We start from the raw sequence: 24,036 nt of genomic DNA on the forward strand, positions 1-24,036 counted from the left end.
AATATTTACAGAAACGTAAGGGGTGTAGATGAGCCGGATAGTGAGAGAGAGAAAGAGCGAGAGAGAGAGACAGAGAGAGAGAGAGAGAGAGAGAGAAGCAAATATTGGTAAAAATAATGGGTGAAAGACCCTTGTGGTACAGCAAGCTACACATACCCTTATACAAACAGACATTAACAGCCACAGGCACACACACGTCAATCCAAACATACCTAAACAAACACCTACACAGCTACACACACACACACAACGCTGAACAAACACACGTCTCCATACAGGAGTGTTAGCTGTGCTCTTAGTGTCAAACCTGCCAGCAGTGCTGACAACAATAGTGAAAAACACTGAGGAAAGTGTGTATTACACAATTTGTAAACGAGTGTGGGGAAATAAGGCCCAACAAGCCTAACCAGGTTTAAGAGAACACCTGGACATGCAGGATTTAACCTGGGATTAGATCCTTGGAGCTTTTCTTAAACATGAGCTGGATTAAACTCCAGATCATTCAGCTTGCCATCAGCAGCCGGAGTCCGAGAGAGCACAATCGGCCTCATTCTGTCTGGGTGAGTAGATGGCGCTCTCTCTACCCTCATCACTTCTAGTGTGTTGGCTGTTAGCTGATGTATCAAGAAGCTGAATTTAAACTTCTTATTTGGGACATTCCAGGATTTTGGTACATTTCCTGTCCCACCACTTAAATTTCAAATGTACGTATCCAAAGTATCTAAATGACTTTTTTTTTTTTTGGTGAAAAATTTACTTGTTATAAGACAAACTGTAAAATATGGTGGAAAAATAAACTCCTTAGATATTATTCAAAAGACCGAATACCTTTGGACCACCTCAAAAAAATGGCTGTTTTCTCTTGTCCCACTCATTGGGTGACCAACTCCTTTGGCAAATTTAACAATTAAAATAAGCTCTAAATAAATGACTTTCTCTTGTATATTGTTGATATGCATCTCCTTTACTTATGAAAACAACTTTTGGTCTACATTGTTTTGCATGTTACAGTTTTTTATGCTATTAAGTCGTGTCCCACAACATGCGCTCAACCCTGTTACCATAAGGAATTTTACCTGCAGAGAAAGAGTTAAAAATATTTGTCTACTGGCACAAAGGAAGTGACATCACAAGGACATTTTCTGCCCACATGGCAAGACCAAGAGTAAGTGCTCTAACAATTTTCAAGTTTTTTTTCCAAATATGTTTTTGTCCAAGTTGTGTGTGTCACTCAGTGAACGCAACCCTGTTACTCATATTGTAAGACTAATAATGAGTAGAGTCAATTTTTACTTTATATACTTATATAACCATGTTTGTCCTTGTATACATCTTGTATACATAGCTAAATTTTACAGTTAGCATCTGTTCCTGGGGTAAACCACAACTTAGCCTAGATTTGCAACCCTGTTACTCGCCACCCTGTTACTGTAAGTTACCAAATATATCGCATAATCTAATTTAAAAAAAACGCTTTGATACCTGAGCTTGACGAATCAAACTTTTTGATAGTCTGTTACCTGTATTTAATAAATATATGACTAAAAATGATCAAACTGAAGATCAAATTTTCAGAAGTGACCACCCCTGAAATGTACAAAAATTCTGGAATATCCCATTTAACATTTCGTGCAAATGGCTCCTATAATCACTAATAGGATACAGCATTTTAATAACAGTAAAAAAAAAAAAAAATGCTGTATAATTCACTCAGACTGCCAGACTTTCATACAGCAACCTACAGTGGAGCAGAAGAAGGAATACTGCAGTGATCTGCAGGCAAAGCTTCAGATAGGAAGTGACTGATCTGATCTTTAGAAAAGCCCAGCGTAGGAGTTCAGCACTAATCCAGACTGAAGTCTGTCTGTTCTGGATCCTCAGAGACGTTTTAAAGCTGCAGTGAGGCAATAAAACTCAATCATGTAAGCGTGGGTTAAAAGTTAATGTCAACACTGTTATGATTATGTCTGATGAATAGCTTTATTTTTCTATGCAATATATGTTAAACATATGTATAAAAAATTCTACCTGCTAAAATTTAAATTAGAATATATATATATACACACACATACATACACACACACACACACATATATATGTATATATATATATATATATATATATATATATATATAAATATATATACACACACACATTTATATATATATATATATATATATATATATATACATATATATACGTATATATATATACGTATATATATATACGTATATATATATATATATATATATATATATATATATATATATATATATATATATATACGTATATATATATACATATATATATACATATATATATATATATATACATATATATATATATATCGTCGCTGTCCTATGAAAAACACCTATTTCCATTTTTGGCGATTTTTAGTTTACTACACAATTTGAATAGATAAACTGTTTCTTACACTGTGCCAAAATTTCTTGACGAACGGACCAATAGAAACTCTTCAAAATTACCTAAAATAAACTCTTTTTACATTGACTTCTAATGAAAGTTTACAAGTTTTTTTCTCTCTCCTGTAAAGTTGCTGTTTTTGGAGATAAGTGTTTTTCATTGGACTGCGACGATATATAAGTGATGTCAATCGATCAAAAAAAAAACTTTTTTATATATCAAAGTTTTTATAGTGGATATTTAAATGTAAATAAAATGAATGTAAGAATTGTAAAATGCAATTATATTTATATAAGTGGTGTCAATTAAAACACTAGTATATAGTTGTATGTTTGAGGGGAGACGTAACTTTAGTGAGTGAAATTGGGGTGGGGGGTCGAGTCCTATGGAGTTTTATAGCTTCCATGATTTATATATATATATATATATATATATATATATATATATATATAAAAATCATATTTGATGCCATGTATTGATAATCCATCGCAAACGAAAATCATACGATATATCGCAATACCGATGATTCACCCCTAAACAGGCTTGTTGGTTAATTACACTGTATCAATACGCCAGAATCTCAGTGGATGGTCTATTTCCAGTGTAGGTTTATTTACTGATGAGGAGACTAAAGGGTCATTTATAATCTGTCCCAGCCAAGCAGCAGCCATTACTCAAGCAAAACAGAGACACAAAAAAATGCTAAGACATATATAGTTATATAAATAAATATATATATTTAAAAAAAAAAAAAAAAATCCCACAACGTCAGAAAACGTTTCTGTCTGCCTTTTTATAGCTTTCTCCAGCATTAACATTAACGGAAATACTCGCCGGCCTCTGGAGGCCGGGAACAGATGTCCCTTCAGGACAGGCGGAGCGCCCTGAGCACATCTTGACTTATTGGTCGTCCTCACACAAAGCCGAAAGGACAGAGGAAAGCTGTGGCAGCACTTGCATCAGATTCTGCCGAGCGGCAGCAGATGCTGCAGGAGCGGGACGAGAACGCCGCGCCCACATCAAAAAAGTCAGACATGCTGGAGAGAAAAAAAAAAGGAAAAAAAAAAAGAAAAAGCAGAAAAAGTTGAAGGTGTAACGCACTTAAAGAGCGAAAAGAACTCGACCCAAGCCTTCCTCAGCACAACGCGTGACGCAAATAAACACGAACGCAAAGCCCAGGAGGCGTGAGGAAGCGCTTTGTATTTATAGCCGTTTATTGACTTTACTTTATGCCCTTAAGAGGCAGCGGGACGTTTAATCAGAGAACCTGACGCTACTGTATACAGAATAAACTCCAACAGGCCCAGAAAACTTCAACTTCAAATGACCTCACAAGTACGAATAGGTTTAATAAGCTGTGAAACTGAGAAACCGTATTTTTTAGACTATAAGGTGCACTTAAAATTCTTTCATTTTCCCGAACATCCTCAGTGCACCTTATGAACTGGTGCGCCTTATGTATAAATTCTACCAGTCAAATATTAAGAAGCAGAAAAGTCACTTTGCTGAAGTACAGCATTAAACAGGAGTTTCAGTGAAGTTTCTCCAGCACCAAGGCTGGAGCAGTATCAGTATTAGCATTAGCCACTAACTGCGTTAAATGCTAGCTCTTTCGCAATTCAGTGGCGAGTATCCTGGACTGCGGTCCGCAAGCTACGTGGGACGAACTGCCAGGCGACGTTTACTGGCGCCAAGCGCTGCTGCTAACCGAACTGGTGAAAATATTGAAATTCTAAGTTTACTGTAAATAAACAGACGTGCTTTTCTTACACAAATAAACAGTTTTCAGGAGAAAAATCTGTGTAGATTAACATCCAGTGCTCGTTTGACTTTGAAATATAAATACATAAATCAGGGGTGCCCAAACTTTTGTTGTTGGGGGCCAGAAGGAGAAATATATTTGAAGTCAGGGGCCATAGTTTGGACACCCCTGATAAATATATATACATACACATATATATATATATATATATATATATATATATATATATATATATATATATATATATATATATATATATATTAAAAATATATATATTTTTTTCTTCTTTTTAGGAATTAGTTTTGTTTACTAGGTGCTTCCACAGCTTCCCCATTAGATGGGAAAGAGGGTAACAGCCTTGTTCCTTACGATAATCTTAAAATGCACCTTATAAATGCACCAGAAAATAGGCATTCATTGATAGTGAACCTTATAGATTATAGATTATGTACCAGTTCTATAAATGCACCAGAAAATAGGCTTTCATTGATAGGCACATTATAGATTAAGTACCAGTTCTCCTTTTACCTGAAAAACACTGAAAAACACTTCTAAAAACTCAAAACTTACTTTTTTTTTAATCGAGTTAGAAAGAAAAGCTTATCGTCTGTTTGAACTTCTTTACCAGATTTCCTTACCATAACGTCTTCAGTATGAACACATATGACACTCGTTGGCACTCGCAAAGGTGTACTTTCGGTTTCACACAATGATTCACAGGAAGTATACCGAGGCTTTTAAAAGTTCTCCAATTATTTGCTCTCCCATTTTACTCTAGCGAGTTTTAATAACGACTTTCTAAAAGACTCAAGTTTCCACCATACATTCATATTCACAAGGTATGAGAACAGAATCAAGACGGAGGTCTTCAGAGCACAGTTCCGAGTTGGGAGAAGTGGAGAATAATCATCCAGAAGGACACGTCTGGGTAGGCGCCTGATGGATGAGTGGAAATATCTATGCTAAAGAAGCGAGTTGTTTTTTTTTTTTTTGGGAGGGGGATGAGGGGTAGTAATATCTTTCCAGTGAAAAGCTTTAAAGAAAAAGTCTTACCTGCACTGAAAAAATGAGTGTTTGAACAGCGGCGTTATTATAAAACCACTCAGGCTTCTTACAGCGACAGCGGCAGTGCAGGGAGGTGCCTCGTTAATGCGCTTCAGTCTAATAGCCGGCCAAAACTGTCATTAGCATGGATCTGACATAAACCTGATCCATTAGAAACTGGAGAGAGAGAGGGAGGGGGGTGGGGGTGGTGTGGACTCGATAAGTCGATGCAGAATTGATCCTTCAGAGAGTACATGTAGGGGAAATAAAGAAATAAAGAAGAACACAGGCGTTTTCCTCGCTGTGGGGAAAAAAAGAACAGGTTTCACTCGCTCGCATATTCATGAAGGGATATTTACAAATCTGTATTGACCCGGCTAATTCTTCAGGGAGAGCGATAGCTGCTTAAGAGAGCTCAATCAGGAGGCTTAACGCCGGAGAGGGAGGAAATGATACAGTCACTCAAGGTCTTCCAGAGGTCACTGCCATTTTTTTTTTTCCCTCCTGAGTGGCAAAACAAGAAGAAGAAAAAAAAAAATCTCAAGAGAACCTGAAACCGCAACACGGCATCAATCAGCGGCCGACACTGACGGCTTACTGTAACCACAGAGGTTTCAGACACACACAACACACAACACCATCTAATCAGCCTCATTACTTCAAATTAGCGCTGAACTAAGGCTACATACTGTATTATTCAGACTGTAAAGAGCAATGAAAATCCTTTCAATTTCCCCAAAATCGACAGTGTGCCTTAAATTTCAGTGCACCTTATATATTACAGTGCTTCTTATAATACAACACTTTATAATTACGTAGCAGTAAAGCCACTCTGATGATGTACAGCGTTATACATTAGTTTCAGTGAGGTTTCTCCAGCACTAAGGCTAGGTGCAGCAGCATTAGCATAAGCTGCGAACAGAACCGCAGCGCACTTTATGCGCTAGCTATTTCACCGTTCAGAGATGAGTATAATCGGACTGTAGTCTGCGTGTTTATTGTGTTGAAACAAGCTATGTGGGACGAATTGCCAGCTGAAAGCCCCCTGGGTTACCGGAACACTCAAGGTTCCTTAGTGTAGCTCTGTCGGGCGGCATTTACATCCCACTAGCACTGATATAGTTAGCGGCTAATGTTGCTGCACTCAGCCTTAGTGCTGGAGAAACTTGAAACTGAAGACTCACCCTTAGACAAAATATTGAACATTATTGAAAAACAAAATAGTTTTTTTTTTCTATTTTTCTGATTTTTTTCTGCGACCCTAGGAGGATGCAGACGAGCACACGCCTTCTCCGACACGTGTGAAGTCAGTCACCCCTCTTTTCGAGCTGCTGCTGATGAATAATCTCGTAAGCAGCCAGCGCGCTCGGAGGAAAGCACAGAGGCTAGGTTCCGATACATCGGCTCACAGACGCCTCGTGCCGCCCAGCACCACCTTTAAGTGTGATGGGGAGAGAGCACCATCTACCCACCCGGAGGAAGCAGGGCCAATTGTGCTCCCTCTGAGTGCCGGCAGCTGATGGCAAAGCAGCATGAGCGGGGTTCAAGCCTGCGACCTCCCGCTCATAGTGGCAGTGCTTTAGACTGCTGGACCACTCGGCACTGAAACAAAAATACTTTTAACTATAAACTATACTATTAACAAAATACTTAAATATTAAAAAATTTATTTTTTTAAGTTACATTTATTTTCTCTCTTTTTAATTTGATTTCCTTAAAGGCTCTGGCAGTTTACTGAAGAATATTGTACACTGGATTTTGTACGATTTTGTCTAACATTTGACTGCCAGTGTGTTTTATATAAAAAATAAAATAAGTTTTAAAAAAATTAGTTGCAGTAGTGTATTCTTGAAAGGATCAAGCATTTCATTTTTTTCTGATATACGGATGTGTCAAATCATACACAATAATATCAAAATAAAAATGAACACAACATAAAAAAAAATCATGAAATTCTTTGTTTTGCTATTTACTGTTTTTACTTTAATTGTTAATTTGTAGTTTATATGCATGCAGTAAATATTCTGCACTTCAGTTTTGTTTAAAAAAAATTTTAACTACTTTTATTAAATGTATTATTTAGTTATGCTACTATTTCATACAAAATCTGATTCTTGGTAAGCTTGGTAAGTCTTTTTACAGATTCTTCTTGCATGTTTCAAACTGTTTTACTAAATAAAACTTAAACTCACATTTATTTAGCTGTAGTAGAAGAATGTAGGGGTGGGCAATATTATATCGTATACAATATATCGTGACACAGAAATATCATGATATTAAAAATCCATATTGTGATAATAGGACTGTTCTGTCTTAAAAGTAGTCTATTATTTACTGTGAAGCTTTAGGTGTATTTATTGTATAATTGTTTTAGTTTGCAGTTTATATGCATGCACTAAATATTCTGCAATATTTTTTGCTGCATTATATTATTTTATGCTATATTATTTATTTTGCCACATTATGATTATTCTGTTATACTATTATACTATATTCCTGAAATGAATTAATTATTTTCCTATATCGCCAAGTATATCGTTATCACAAAAATACCCTGAAATATCGTGATATTATTTTAGAGCCATATCGCCCACCCCTAGCAGAATGATCTTAAAATTGATAAATGCTCCTTGTATTTTTCATTTGGCCAAAAATAAAGTTAAAGTAAAATAAAGTAAAAATACTCTGTGATGCTGTGGAATTACTCACCCCTACTTCACACCATCTCTACCATACTGTAACTAAGAAGTCCTCTTTTTTTTCTTTTTTTTTTTTAAACTGTCTTAGCTTTGAATCCAGTCCTCAGGCGAGCTTCTGAAAGAGTGCGTCCCCGTCCGCTGGATCTACTTCTCTACAGCAGCAGCAGCAGCAGCACAGCGTCCGTCTCCACGGGTTAAAATCCTCATTACCAGTCATAGGCGAACCCTAAACCCTTTGAAATGACTCTTCTTAATTAGCACCTTTGAATGGTCTGGCGGTTAATTAAGTGGAAGGTTTCCTCCAGGGGCGTTTGGGAAATATTTAAAAAATTAACACGTTTCTCATATTGCTGATTGTACCTAATTGATTTGTTACATTCAGGGCCCGCGCCGCGCTTCTTCCCACTGATCTCCGAGCCGGAGCTCGCGCTCTGAATGCTAATAAAGAGCACAGCCGCCGCGCCCCGGCTGATCCATTCCGGAGCCCGGCCAGAACAACGCTGCTGCAGATAAGCCACGCTCGCTCATCCCCGGAACATCGATTCGGGTCCAGTCAGGCCTTTCCGTTTCACCCTGCTTACGGTAATGAATTTCAATCGCGCAGCCAGGGGTCGACACTATGACGGCATGAGCTCTGTTACCGGGAGAAATTACATCATTAATTACCTTTTCTAGAGTCTAGAACAGTCATATATAAATATATATAAATATACAGGGGTTGGACAATGAAACTGAATAATTTATTGTGGTGACGGACAGTTCTGGTGGAAACAGGAGAGTTGAGGTGCACATTGAATTCTGCCGTGATTTGATCAGCCGTGGTTTTATGTTTTTTGGATACAATCCGGTTTAGCACCCGAACATCCCTTTCAGAGAGCTTCCTCTTACAGCGTCCACAGTTAATCCTGTTGGATGTGGTTCGTCCTTCTTGGTGGTATGCTGACATTACCCTGGATACCGTGGCTCTTGATACTTGATCACAAAGACTTGCTGTCTTGGTCACAGACGCGACAGCAAGATGTGCACCAACAATTTGACCTTTTTTGAACTCTGGTATGTCACCCATAATGTTGTGTGTATTGCAATATTTTGAGCAAAACTGATATGAGCTCTCACCCTGCTAATTGAAGCTAACCTTCACACTCTGCTCTTAGTTGTGCAATAATGTGCAATTAATTAAGATTGATCACCAGGCTGCTCCAATTTAGCCATGAAAACACCTCCCACACCAATATGACAGGTGCTTCAGTTTCATTGTCCAACCCCTGTAAATCGCGATATTAAACAATGCAGGGCCCATGATATCACCAGCCCCGGCCCACATTACTACCCACAGTGGACAGTGCTGTGGTAATGATCGTGACCGGTAGCATCCGGCTAAAATCGTCCAAGTTGACAGACAAGCGACTGTGTAGCAGAAATCAAATCCACATTAAATTAAACCGAATGTGGACAACAGCACAACTCAAACTCTCAAGCGCACCCAGATTCCTCACGAAGCTCATTAGAAATGTAACCGTTTCGTCAAATTTGCTTCTCGATTTGACCCCAATGAGCTGAGGAGTTCCCTGCAGTGGAAGGAGAGGCCTCATCAGTCCGCTCTTTGACTCACGGCGGTAATGAGAAACTAATTGCACAGCCAGCCACGGAGATGACACAGGCACTTAATAAAATTAATGGTGAAAAACAGAGAGAAATTCCAATGCACAACATAAATAAAGCAAAATGAGCCATCCGCAATTATCTCTCACACACACAAATGCACACACATATACACACACACACACATATATATGCATACACACACACACACACACACACACAGTATTGCACACTGAAGCATTGATAATGGAGATCAGCTATTTTGCTGAAACAAAAAAAAAGGCTCTTTATATTAACTGTGCAATTTACTGTTAATAGAGGAGTCCCTATTGCCACTGCATAACCTAATGAATTCTGCAGTAATGTAAATTAATCACATACAAATAACAAGCTAATGAACAAACCACTCTCTCCCCCTCTCTCTCTCTTTCTGTATGCTGCTCTCTCCATCTCATTCTGTATATCTCTCTCTCCATCTTTCTTTTTTTCCTTATATTTTGCTCTTGCTCTCACCATCTCGATTTTTAAGTTTCTCTTTTTTCCTTATGTCTCTCTCCATCTCTTTCTGTATGTTGCTCTCGTTTCATCTCCTTCTGTATGTTTCCTTCTCTTTCTGTATGATGCTTTCTTTCTGAATGTTTTTCTTTTTTTGTATGATGCGCTCTCTCTCTCTCTCTCTCTCTCTTTCTCTTTCTGAAAGCTTTTTTTATTGCGTACGATGCTCTCTCCGTTTCTCTTTCTGAAAGTTTCTCTCTTTCTGTATGATGGTCTCTTTCTGTTTCTCATTCTGAATGTTTCCCTCCCTTTACGCATGATGCTCACTGTGTCTCTCTTTCTGAAAGTTTCTCTCTCTTTCTGTATGATGCTCTCTCTCTGTATGATGCTCACTCTCTGTAAGATGCTCACTCTCTGTAAGATGCTCACTCTCTGTATGATGCTCACTCTCTGTATGATGCTCACTCTCTGTCTCCCTTTCTGTATGATGCTCTCTCTCTGTCTCTCTTTCTGAAAGCTTCTGTCCCTTTCTGTATGATGCTTTTTCTGCCTCTCTTTCTCTCTCTTCATTTCTCTTCTGTATGTTTTCCTCTCTTTCAGCGTGATGCTCTTTTTCTGTTTCTTTCTTTACATTTCCATCTCTTTCTGTTTGTTGCTCTCTCTTTTTCTAAAAATTTCTCTCCTTTTCTGCATTATGCTCTCTCTCCCCATCTCTTTTTGAAAGCTTCTCCCTCTTACTGAAAGTGTCCCTTTCTTTATGTAGGTCTGTGTCTCTCACCATCTATCCTTCTGTATGTCTCTCCCTCTCTTTCTCTCTCTTTCTGTAGGATGCTCATCCTTTCTCTCCAAGTCTCTCGCCCTGATCTTTGACAGTAGCCTAGTGAGGTCGTTGAGAAGAAGTGATACGGAGCATCTGAATAGATGACGAGGGTATTTAGGTTTTCATACGTGCTTGTGAGTGAATTTTTGTGAGTGAATTTTTGTGAGTGTACGTTTGTGATTGTGTATGTGAGTGTGTTTGGGGGCAGAGCCGTGTTAAAGAGCGAGTCAGCAGAGCACGCTGCAGGATTTAGATGGGGCTGATTTGCATCGTGGGTAAGGCGTCAGGCCGCTGTGTAATCTGCCTCAGACAGACTCTGACTGAGGGCAACGGCAATTCTCCACAGATATGACTTAGCAATTAGCATAGTTAATAAGGGACATCATTAGAAAGAGCGATAGGTGTCGGCTCTTTGCTCAGAGAGAGAGAGAGAGAGGGAGAGAAGGAGTGTGTAAAACTGAAGTGTGAGTGAGGAGTGACGCAGATAGTGAGAGCATGTTTAGGAGCAAGTGAGAATCCTTTTAGGCAATAAACAGGAGAGTTGAGGTGCACATTAAATTCTGTCGTGATTTGATCAGCCGTGGTTTTATGTTTTTTGGATACAATCCGGGTTAGCACCCGAACATCCCTTTCAGACAGCTTCCTCTTAAAGCGTCCACAGTTAATCCTGTTGGATGTGGTTCTTCCTTCTTGGTGGTGTGCTGATATTACCCTGGATACCGTGGCTCTTGATGCATCACAAGGACTTGCTGTCTTGGTCACAGATGCGCCAGCAAGACGTGCACCAACAATTTGTCCTCTTTTGAACTCTGGTATGTCACCCATAATGTTGTGTGCATTGCAATATTTTGAGCAGAACTGTGCTCTTACCCTGCTAATTGAAGCTAACCTTCACACTCTGCTCTTACTGGTGCAATTATGTGCAATTAATGAAGATTGGCCACCAGGCTGCTCCAATTTATCCATGAAACCTCCCACACTAAAATGACAGGTGTTTCAGTTACATTGTTCAACCCCTGCAGATGTATTACAGAGAGTGATCTATTCAGTGTGGGCAGTGTGCCAAGTCCTGCTGGAAAATGAAATCTGCATCAGTAAACTTTGTATTTTATTTGAAAATCAAGGGACCAGAGTCTGGAGGAAGAGTGGAGAGACACACAGTCCAAACTGAATTACTGAAAAAGTAACTTTTTAATGATATTCAAATTTTTCTAATGCACTAGTATATAATTCAGACTTGAACAATAAAATAGTCAGAAACAAGAGTTGTTTCTACACTAGATATCGGATGTTAGTATTGGACACAAGTTGGCAAATACAAGCACTAGAACATGAGCATGTAATTTGGCCACATACCAATACCAGTACTGGTATTCATACATCTCTATAAGAGTGAGAGTGAGTGAGAGTGTGAGTGTGTGTAAGAGTGAGCGAGAGCGCTAGAAAGAGAGAGTAAAAGGGTGAGGTGGTTTGAGCTCTTTGTTAATCCAGAGAGAAGTTGCAGTGACAGATGACAAAGTGCAGTCCTTCTGATCAGACGGGCGACGGCTGGACAGCGTCTGGAATCTTAATGCGGCGTCTAAAGAGAGCTCAAGCCCACAGCTCGTATCCCAGAATTCAACAGGGCTCGTCTTAATCAGAAACCATCAGCTACAGATAATATAACAACAGAACCACTACAAAACACCAAATAATAAAATCACAATAAATAATTCAATAAATAAAAGGGAAGAATTTGGAGAACCATTTCCCAAGTTGTCAAAAACAAAAGTTCATACTTCATCCATTCATATAGCCAAAGAATTGCCAGCCAATCAGGAATTATTTACATATACTGTATCATTCTTTTTAAATTTGAGAAGAAGCTGAAAAAGTTCATTACAACTTTATGAAAATATACTTTAAGAAATGAAGACCAGTCAATCAAAACAATTTCAAGAACTTTAGAAAAAATCCTAAAGTGCATTCACAAATATCATCAAAAACATTATGATGAAACTGGCACTCATCAGGACCGCCCCAGAAAAGAAAGAGCAAGAGTTTCCTCTGTTGCACAGGATAAGTTTTACCATGAGATTTGCCAGCCTCAGAAACCACAAGTTAACAACTTAACCCCAGATAAGAGCACATTAACACTTCCTTCGCAGAGTTTTTTTGTTCATTTAATTTTTTTACAATTTACTACACGATTTCAGTATTAATTTACAATGCAAAAAAAAAAAAAAAATGAAAAAAATACTACGAGAAGGTGTGTCCAAACGTTTGGTGGTACTGGTACTGTACATATATGTAGGGGTGGGCGATATGGCCCTAAAATTATATCACGATATTTCATTGTATTTTTGGGATAACAAAAAAAAATATTAAAAACAAAAAATTACATTAAAAAATTACAATTGATTATTGAATACAATTTGATATGACATCTCTATCTGAGAGATTATAAAAATACTAAAAAAAAGAATTTTATAAAATTTGTAACAGAAGTTAAAGAACCAGAATGTCATGATACTAATAATACTAATAATGCACTCCATATATCTCCATATATTCAGGATTAAAGTAAACTAAATGATACTGGACAGATATAATCTGTCTCTAATAAATATATAATAGGAAGTGAGAACAGTGTGAATTTGTGAAAGTCTGTGAAAATAGTGCCCTGATGTGTTTAATTAGGGGTGGGTAATATGGCACGATATTTCAGGGTATAATGTCGTTCACGATATTCAAAAATGTTGGCGATATTATTGTGCACGGTACGATATGGCACACCCCTACATACATGAATATTGAATATTGTACAGCAGTTTTAAATAGATGCTCCGTCAATCTGAGATCCTGAGTTCTGATTTGTTTCATCTCCTTTTCACCTCGATCATCACCGACTCCATCCACGACTGCAGAGTAATTTTTTAATAATTATTAAAGCCGTTAGCCTTAAATAACGTCTCAGTCCCACATTCATCACCACAAAGGAAGCGTTTCCGACATAAAGGTGAGTTGTGGCGTCCTGCAGGAGATCGTAAATCCCGCTCCCTCCGAACGCTGCCAGGAATCCCGCACGACTGATTGCAGGCCCTTCTAAATTATTGAAAAAGCCTAAACAGCGTTCACGAGCAGCAGAAATGGCTATTAACCTTGGTGAAATGATATTCAAATCCAGTTACAGCTAAACTCGCAGCACTGCATCCCTGGTGGAGGGGAAATGTAAATGTGTTCTTGCTGTAGACAGATGGGAGCGAGTCGGGTGTCGTTTGAAGTTTCAGCTCCAGAGGAACTCCGCCTGCACACGCCCCCCCCCCCCCCTCCGAACACCACTCTCCACCGTGCCCACCCCTCTGTTTAAAATATTCAGGCCGCTGCTTCTCCCACCACTCTGTCGCTTTTCTTTCGCTGCTCTCCAACCAAAAACTTTTCTCTCGCAGTCACGCCGCAGTGCCACACGCTGAACTGCAGGCAGACTGGGGTCTACAGAATCGCCAGGACTTTGAATCTACACTTTATAACCAAAAATCGAAATCACCCATCTAAATTATTTAATTCGGGTTTTAATCACTTCTCTGACCACATGTGTACAAAATCAAGCACTTTCTAAAATGCAGAGTGCTTTCACAAACAATAGTGAAAAAATGTTTCACTGTGAATTTCGTGAAATTTTCTCACTACTAAATATTCCACAGCCAACTGTCAGTGATATCATTTCCTAAAGGAAAGGCAGGATGGTTGTGCAGCAAAAATTGTTCCCATCGTTCTCTACAGTGGTTTCTACAGTGTTGCTAGGTGGTTGCTAGGCAGTTGCTAAAGTGATTGCTAAGGGGTTGCCTGGTGGTTGCTAAGGTGTTGCTATGCTGTCCGTGGTTGCTAGGCAGTTGCTAAGTGGTTGCTTATGTGTTTTGCTATGGTATTCATGGTGGTTACTATGTAGTTGCTAAGTGGTTGCCCGGTGGTTGCTACAGTGTTCCTATGGTGTCCAGGGTGGTTGCTGAGGTGTTGCTAAGCAGTTGCCAAAATGTTGATAAGCGGTTGCCAAAATGTTTCTATGTATCCATATTGGTTGCTATGTAGTTTCTAAGCGGTTGCTAGGTGGTTGGTAAGGTGTTGATATTGTATCCATGTTGGTTGCTATGTAGTTTCTAAGTGGTTGCTAATATGTTGCTATAGTATTTGTGGTGGTTGCTATGCAGTTTCTAAGTGGTTGCAAATCAGTTGCTAGAGTGTTGCTAAGGTGTTGGTAACATGTTGCTAGGGTGTCTGTTGTGGTTGCTATGGTGTTGCTAAGCGGTTGCTAGGTGGTTGATAAGGTGTTATGGTATTCTCGGTGGTTGCTATGTAGTTTCTAAGTGGTTGCTAGGTGCTTGCAAAGCTGTTGCTATGGTATCAGTGTTGTTTGCTAAGTAGTTTCTATGTGGTTGGAGGAGCATAGTGTATAGGTCACTACCTGCAGTATCAATCACTCAAGAGCAGTAGAGCGTATAGAGCTCTTAAAATTTGTATAAAATGTATAAAAGAATAGTATAAGGTCATCCAAAAGCAGTGTGTAAGACTGGTGGAGAATATGACAAGACACTTAAAATACGTGATCCAAAAAACTAGGGATATTTCACCAAATATTGATTTCTGAACTAAATATGAACTTGTTTTCTTTGCAATTATATGAGGTTATATGACCATTTCTCATTTTCTACAAATAAATGCTCTAAATGACACATTTTTGGGGGGGAATTTGGGAGAAATGTCATTTTACTAAAAATAGTACAAATCTGAAAAACATTTCATTTTAAAGTGGTCTCAATTCTTTCCACAGCAGTTCACTAGATCAACTATAAGTATAACAACTGTATAAATTAAGTGGACATATCAAATTAATGACGAATTTTGATGGATTTAAGGTCCAGATTATTTAAAGACTTTCTAATCTCTAATCTATAGCATCGCTCACAGAACTCTTTGAACTTTGTTTTGTTTTTTTTTTGTTTTTTGAGTGTAAGATCAATCATCTGCTGTAACCCTGCAAACATCTCCCTCAGTCGCATCCCTTCATCGTTGTTTACGATCCCAGCACCAACAGAACTTCTTTTTTTTGAGGGCATTTATTTATTTTTCATTGGCGATGATGTTGCCGTGGCTGTAGCGGTGCTGCACAGGCGCGGCCGTGTTGGTGGAAAAAAAAAAAAAAAAAAAAAAAAAAACAGCCCCAGGTTTATCTCGTAGTCCAGACAGGAATTTCGGCGCTAGATTGTGTTTATCAGGCATCGCCCAGCTCCAATCCATCCCGGGCCGTAGAGCTGCTCTTTGCATTGTTATTGACAAGCCATGGCAAATTGAATTGCTGCGGAGGATGAACTGTCATAGCAGATGGGACTGAATCGCCACGATACAAGCCTGTCAATCACGGCTCCTCGGGTCCGCGACGGCAGGCGCTGGGACGCTTCAGATCATCACACTTATATCTGGCCGTGCAGCTTTGAAGAGGAGAAAAGTGGGGGGAAAAAAAGTACAGAAGCCGCAAGACTGCAAAGTTAAAAGTTCGGCTCACCTGACTACCACGGACGGCGGCCGTGCAGTAAAACGCTCTTTCTGGAATGCTCTTGTCGTCTTTTGACATTAGAATGCAGAGAAACCAGTCAACTGGTTGAGCCCATCATCAGGCAAACACCACTCGAAGCTAGAAGCGCTTTTGCTGATAGATAAATCCATTACAGGTAGGGATGGACCCGAATATTCCAGTATTCAGATATTCGCTCGTTGAGTAGGTGTTCGGTTTAAAATTTTGGTATTCAGATATTTGTTTTTTTCCTTTTCTTAGCTCCACCTTGCTCTAACATCACACTTCCGTTCAGGTTAATGGCGGTATAAGAGAGACATAATTTACAATGACTTTCCTCTACTCTAATATAATTAACAATGTTTAAGAATATAAAATACTTTCTGAACAAAGTTTTTTTTGATGTTTGTTTTTAAGCAAATAGCCTAAGTTCAAAAACACAAAAACAGCAATTTACTGGGCCGCCTTTCACAATGGAGAAGCCGTGAAGCAGCGTACGCAGCAGAGAAGCCGTGGTGTGGGGCACCATTCCGGGGTGAAAACACAAAAAAAATCTAGGCTAAAAACACAAAAAATACGAGGTGAAAACAAAAAAAAATTGGGGTGAAAACACAAAAAAATTGGTGTGAAATAAATGACACTGTACAGATATAATCTGTCTCTAGTAGATAATTCATGATAAATAAGAACAGTGTGAATTTTAAAAAACAGACGCCCATCAGACCATTTTTTGAGCCCGACCCGGTCGAGGAGAGGGGTGGGAAATCTTCTCTTTTTTTCAGGGGCGGGGGTCCGTGGAAAATTTTGCGGTGGATTAAGGGAATGCGAGTTGCATTTTTTTCATACTTTAATCAGTTTTTTTTTTTTTTACGAATATTCAAACATTCGCTACCAATCAGTGCTGAATAAAAACGCTATTCGTATTTTTAAAAAAAAGCTCAAAGAATGCTATTCGAGGCAGCCCTAATTTTTATTACCTACTTTAGCAAACTCCAAGCAAGCAAAGAAACTCCAAGCAAGCAAGCAAACTCCAAGCAAGCAAGCAAACTCCAAGCAAGCAAGCAAACTCCAAGCAAGCAAGCAAACTCCAAGCAAGCAAGCAAACTCCAAGCAAGCAAGCAAACTCCAAGCAAGCAAGCAAACTCCAAGCAAGCAAGCAAACTCCAAGCAAGCAAGCAAACTCCAAGCAAGCAAGCAAACTCCAAGCAAGCAAGCAAACTCCAAGCAAGCAAGCAAACTCCAAGCAAGCAAGCAAACTCCAAGCAAGCAAGCAAACTCCAAGCTTCTAAAAAGTCCCAAGCTTAAGAACCAAGCCCATGTTAAAATCTACTCCACTCTAAAAAAAAAAAAAAAAAAATTCACGCAGCGTTTGGTTTTAATGTAAATTCTTGTGTATTTGTTTTTCTTTTTTTTAAGAAAGGAATCAAATGCAGTAAAATGTAATGTAATAATGGTTTTGTATGTCATTTTGGCACGTATTCTGCAATTCTGCCAACTGCATGCCAACATCACTCACCTATCCCCATCACTATTAAGCATGAGGGTGGTAGCATTGTTCATAGTATCATAGTTTGGGGCTACCTTGCATCCAAAGACCAGGACACATTACATACAGAGTGATGTTGCTTTCTCTATTCTGAAAATGGTTCCTTACAAAATCAAAAGTGATTCATCTATGGCAGGGGTTCTTAATCTGCATCGAAACCATGGATTATTTTGTGCAAACTTACTTGGATAAAATCGTGGATTTATCACCATGCTGTCAGTACCCACAATCACTCCACGAAGCTTCACAAAGTTTACTACAGTACCCCATCACACCATGTCTTTATCAAGATATAAAGTGAAAAAGGGGGGGTGACATGATACGCTGACATGGTCACGTCACAAAATGAACCAGTCAGGCGACCGCACACATGGTTCTGGGAGCAGATAGACAGATAGATACAAGACCTAAGTCCAATGAAAGAGAACTCCAGACTCTCGAATTCACTAGGACCAAAATCACTACACTAGATTGCTACCAAGCAAGTTGACAAACATACGTAGAAAGCTCTCTTCAGGGCACGGAAAATAAGGTTAGACTGAGTTTCATTGTTGCCGGATGTCCAAATTCATAACCTTTTAGCATCAGTCTTATAGTCTTAATCCTAGATAACCGCTCCTACGCTTCCGATAATTTAAGTTTTGAATAATTGCTGCCACTTGCAATGAAGTCCGCAGCTCAAGTCTTTCGTGGGCGGCTTAAAATAACCTGCATTACCCTAAAGACGCTCTCACGCTGCCCCGATCTTACGCAACTCTTAAACAAACCCATTTGGATAAAGACGGGAGCTGTAATGTATGCTGGCACGGTGTAGTTTCTCATTATCAGAGAGCCTTTCTCACACTGACGCCAGGCCAGTCCCCTGCTCCAGCACACTCATCTCATTATACCGAGCAGATGAAAATATATGCCAGCTAAGCACTCGCGCTGCCTCCAAAATGCACTTTTTTTTGTTTGTGTGTGTGTGTGTGTGTGTGTGTGTGTGTGTGTGTGTGTGTAGGCCGAACAGGAGTGGAGTGTTAAAATGGTATAGTCATCACACCAACCTGCTGAACGGGCTTCAGAGCAGCTTTGTGGAATTTCTCTACAAGAGCACAAGAATGGAAACGTGAAAAGAATTATAGAATCTAAGAGTTTGAGCGAGAGATTAGGTGCCAAACGGATGGGAACTTCTATTTTTTAAGTTGTTCACCTGAAAAAACTAAAGAAAATCTAGCAGAACCTTCTTCAAAACCTGCTCCTCATTCAGGTTTAGGAAGAGTTCCATGCCTCAAACAAAAGAAACTCCTTTAGCGCTTTTCCATCAAAAGATTTAATTTTATCAAAGAGATGAAGATGGATGATCAAAAGCCATCAAACCAAGCTGAACTGCTTGATTTTTTGTTTTGCACCAGGAGTGAGTAGCATAAAGTTATCCAAAAGCAGTGTGTAAGACTGGTGGAGGGAGGAGAACATGATGCCAAGATGCATAAAAAACTGTGATTAAAACCAGGGTTATTCCACCAAATATTGATTTCTGAACTCTTAAAACTTTATGAATACGAAACTTTTTTTTCTTTGCATTATTTGAGGTTTGAAAGCTCTGCATCTTTTTTGTTATTTTCTGCAAATAAATGCTTTAAATGACAATATTTTTATTTGGAATGAAGTGGTCTCTTAATTTTTTCCAGAGCTGTATTATTTATTTATTTATTTATTTTGTTTCTTGAAATTTAACAATAAAACTGACAACTGCAATTAATCTGTGAACCCTTGTGGAAAGAAGTTTATAATTATATTTTAGAGATATGTTAACCACTAATTAGGATTAATGGACTTTAAACCGAAATCACAATATTCTGTGGAAAAATCGCAATTAGATATGTTGCCCAAATCGTGCAGCCCTAACTGGGTGTGTGCCCAAGTTTCTGACATTTACCATCAGTGTATAGTCATTCCCCATCCCCAAGCAACCTTAGGTAAATTTATATAGAGCAAATATTATGCTTAACTACCTCCTGTAAAATCAAGCATAGTTTTCTGAGCTGCTAACTCCGTGTTGGCTGTGTGCGCTATACTGTTCACTGTAAATCAGGTGATAAGGGCTGTGAGGTGAGTGTGAGCTAAGATTATACTGTATCAGTATACAGTTAGGTGGCTGTTTAACAGACTTAGCGGTTTCTATTAACAGTTTAATCAGCTCTGTTCTCAGAATGATGAGGTGTGATTAAAGACGCTGTGAGCTTTAGAGCGCTCTCTGATCCATCAACATGAAGGCTGGATTTCACTGATAATGTAAAGATTTGCTCACCTGTGTGAAGCTGCACAGAGTATTGAACATTCTGTATGTTTTTTTTTAGGATTGCAATGCGGCAAATGTTCAATAAGTTTGGACCCAACTCAAATGATAGACTGCATTTTGTCAATATCGTTTAAAATCCAGACTTTTAAACATGGGGGTGGTAGTGTGAAAGGAGAATGTCTGGCCATCTGTTTGTGACCTTAAACTCAGGCGTACTTGGGTTCTGAAGCAGGACAATGACCCAAAGCACACGAGCAAGTCCACCTCAGAATGGCCTAGTCAAAATCAAATCACGATGCTGTACATGATCTTAAACAGACAGTTCATGCTTGAAAAACCTCCAATGTGGGACTCCGAGTGGTCCGGTGAGATCGCCAATTTGAATCCTGTTCATGCAGCTTGCCATCGGCAACCAGAGACCTGAGAGAGCACAACTGCTGTTGCTTTCTCTGGGTGGGTACAGTAGATAGCGCTCTGTCCCCTCATCACTCCAAGGGTGATGTTGATCAGCACAGGGCTGCGTCTGTGAGCTGATGTATTTGAACTATTCCCCACTGCATCAGCAGCAGCAGTTCAAAAAGAGGCAGTGGCTGACTTCACATGTATCAGAGGAGGCATGTGCTAGTCTTTATTCTCCTGGTGTGTTGGGGCATCACTAATGATAGAGGGAGTCTTAATGAGTGGGTTGGGTTGGGTCATGCCTTGTAAATTAGGAAGAAAATGGGAAAAAAATTGGCTCCAATATGACTGAATAAAAACAATTCTCCAAAGAAAAGTAGACCAAAATTCCTCCACAGAGATGTAAAAGACTCCAGTTACCAGTTATCGACAATGCTTGATTGCAATTGTTGCTGCCAAAGGAGGCACAACCAAGTTATTTTACAAGAATAAGGAGGCAAATACTTTTTCCTCTATGGCTAGGTTGGTTTAAATAGATTTTCTTTCCCATAATAAATGAAACTATAATTTAAAAAAGGGCTTTTTATATTTACTCAGGTTTTCTCTTTGTCTGAAATTAAAGTTTGTTTAGCACTGTGTATAGAAGAAGTGAACCTAAACTAAATAAATAAATAAATAAAAAACTTCTCACTCCAGTGCAGCAGGAGTCTCAGAGTCCTGCACTAAATAAGCTGTTGTTTTGTGTGTCAACAGCTCTGGACTATTTAGGGATCATGCTAAGAACAGAAATAGTAGAAATGAAGGCCGATTCAAATTCAACAACCTACATTCCAGCTTATAGAGGTTAGAGAAAGTGTAGGAGTTAGCACTTGGCTTCAGCAAGCTTCCTTTAGCCTAGATAAAACACTTGTTGGAGGGAGGTACTGAACGGCTGATTATGGGAACATATTAAACAAATGTAAAAGTAAAGAGAGATTTTTTGGGCGCTGCCACTATGATTGAGAGATCGCTGGTTCGAATCCCAGTCATGCAGCTTGCCATCGGCTGCCGGAGCCCTAAGAGAGCACAACTGGCCTTGTTCTCTCTGGGTGGGTAGAGTAGATGGCGCTCTTTCCCCTCATCACTACTAGGGTAATGTTGATCAGCACAAGGCTGCATCTGTGAGCTGATGTATCAGCTGATGTATCATATGGTGTCTTGGAAGGTTTTTTTAATCGAAATTGGATCTGAAAATCTAATAGCTTTTCATATTCGATTAATGAGAATGGTTGGATCAGAATGCTATATGTGGCACAGATCTGGTGTTTCCAGAGCAGTGTGAACCCAAAATAAGGATTTCAAATCAGATTTTAGCTATTTTCATGTGTTGCAACGGATCAGATATATATATCTCAAAAGTTACCATGATGTGACCTTAACAAAATTGGGCTTTTCGTAGCAGTGTGAACACAAAGAAACTGGTTCTGCCATATATTTGATTCCAATGAGGCTTGCACTGGACGAATTACTTGCTTTGACATCATATCACCAAGCACTACTTTTAATGTTAAACAGGTGTAACGTATTGCACCAATTGATAGAATACTAGAAAAGTGTGCATATTTCACAAATTTTAAGTCCATTGTGGTGCAACACCTGAAATTCAAGACTATTGCTCAAATTAGGTTATTACAAGGGAAGTGTGCTTGGGGGTGATCTGGGAGGGGGTGGGGAGGGTTGTGTTACTTGTGGACTTCTGGTGTTCTTTGTGCCACAGGCAACAGGTTGACCGAGTGCACTTTGAATACAAGAGATAAAAACAGAACTGCTATTGGCTAACTGCTGCTGCTGACAAAGAAAAAAAGAGGGGTTAAAGTCTATCTACATGGGGGGGGGGGGGGGGGGGGCTCACTAGACCCAATGCCAAGCACGGGCATTGAGGAGAATACTGAAAGAAACAGCTAAATAAACCATATTATAATCCATTAAGAAGAAGACCTGGCAACTCTAAGGGTCTAAAGGTCAAAGTCAAACAACAGAAAGACCCTCAAACCGTTGTCTTCCTTACTTAAGTTAGAATAAAAGTGTAAATTAGATCCTAAAATTGCAGAGAACCCCTTCAGAAACCTTACAATCACTTCTACAGTGAAAGACCCCTAAGCTGCAGTGAGGAGCTAACTAAAGCAAACAGCAAAATATAAACCAAATTATTATCCATGAAGAAGAGCTGAACTTTTGTTTAAGAGTATGAGAAGGATGCAAACTCAATAATCTAAACAAAGAAGCTTTGCACAAGTTTCCAAGTCACACAGCTAGCAACCTTTTCTCCCTCGCTTCTAAACAACAGAAAAAACAATATTATTTCCCATAAAGAGGAGTTGAGAAGATGTCGAAGACTTAAAGAATGTGGTTTTAGATCTTTGCACAAGTTTCCCAATCACCCAGCTGAAAACTCTAATGGTCAAAGTTAAACAGCAGAAGGACTCTCAAACCTTTGTCTCCCTCACTTAACTTAGAAAAAAAGTGTAAATTAGGTCCTAAAACTGCAGAGAACCACATCAGAACCCTTACAAGCACTTCCACAGTGCAGGTTAGAGAAAGTGTAGGAGTTAGCAGTTAGGAGTTTTCCAGTCACACAGCTGGAAACTCTGAGGGTCTAAAGGTCAAAGTCCAGCAACAGAAAGACACTCAAACTTTTGTCTCCCTCACTTAACTTAGAATGAAAGTGTAAATTACATTATAAAACAGCAGAGAAACCCCTCAGAACCCTTACAAGCACTTCCACAGTGGACCTTCTAAGCTGCAGTGAGGAGCTAACTAAAACAAACATAGAATAAAACATATGCATAAAAGAAGAGTTGCGAAGATGTAAAAGAGAAGGTGGTTTTAGAGCTTTGCACAAGTTTTCCAGTCACACCTGGCAACTCTAAGGGTCTAAAGGTCAAAGTCAAACAGCAGAAAGACCCACAAACCTTTAGCTCACTTCTAAATGTACCACAAAGCACATTTCTAGTCCTCCACAGTGGACCTTTAAGATGCAACAAGGAAATTAAGTAAACAGCAGAAAAAACCTTATTATTATCCATAAAGAAGAGTTGATAAGATGTAAAAGACTAAGAGAAGGTGGTTTTAGAGCTTTGCACAAGTTTCCTAATCACATAGCTGTCTAAAAGTCAAAGACAAACAACAGAAAGACCCTAAAACCTTTGTCTTCCTCATTTAAGTTACAAACGTCTAAATTAGGCTCTAAAACTACAGAGAAACCCCTCAGAACCCTCACAAGCACTTCCACAGTGGACCTTCTAAGCTGCAGTGAGGAGCTAACTAAAATAAACACAGAATAAACCATATTATTATCCATAAAAAGACTAAGAGAAGGCGTTTTAGAGCTTTGCACAAGTTTCCCAGTCACACCTGGCAACTCTGAGGGTCTAAAG

The 24,036-nt window shown here is 39.1% G+C and overlaps 1 protein-coding gene and 1 long non-coding RNA gene across 2 annotated transcripts in view; both read right to left on the reverse strand.

The window, feature by feature from the left end:
• The window catches only part of LOC125787359 (uncharacterized), a 759,343-nt gene that overhangs the window by 140,520 nt on the left and 594,787 nt on the right, over positions 1–24,036 (reverse strand). The window lies entirely within an intron of this gene.
• Positions 1–24,036, reverse strand: part of suclg2 (succinate-CoA ligase GDP-forming subunit beta) — a 164,558-nt gene that overhangs the window by 139,903 nt on the left and 619 nt on the right. The window lies entirely within an intron of this gene.

Source organism: Astyanax mexicanus, chromosome 24 (assembly GCF_023375975.1).
Source record: "Astyanax mexicanus isolate ESR-SI-001 chromosome 24, AstMex3_surface, whole genome shotgun sequence".
In the NCBI taxonomy this organism is placed as follows: Eukaryota; Metazoa; Chordata; class Actinopteri; order Characiformes; family Acestrorhamphidae; genus Astyanax; species Astyanax mexicanus.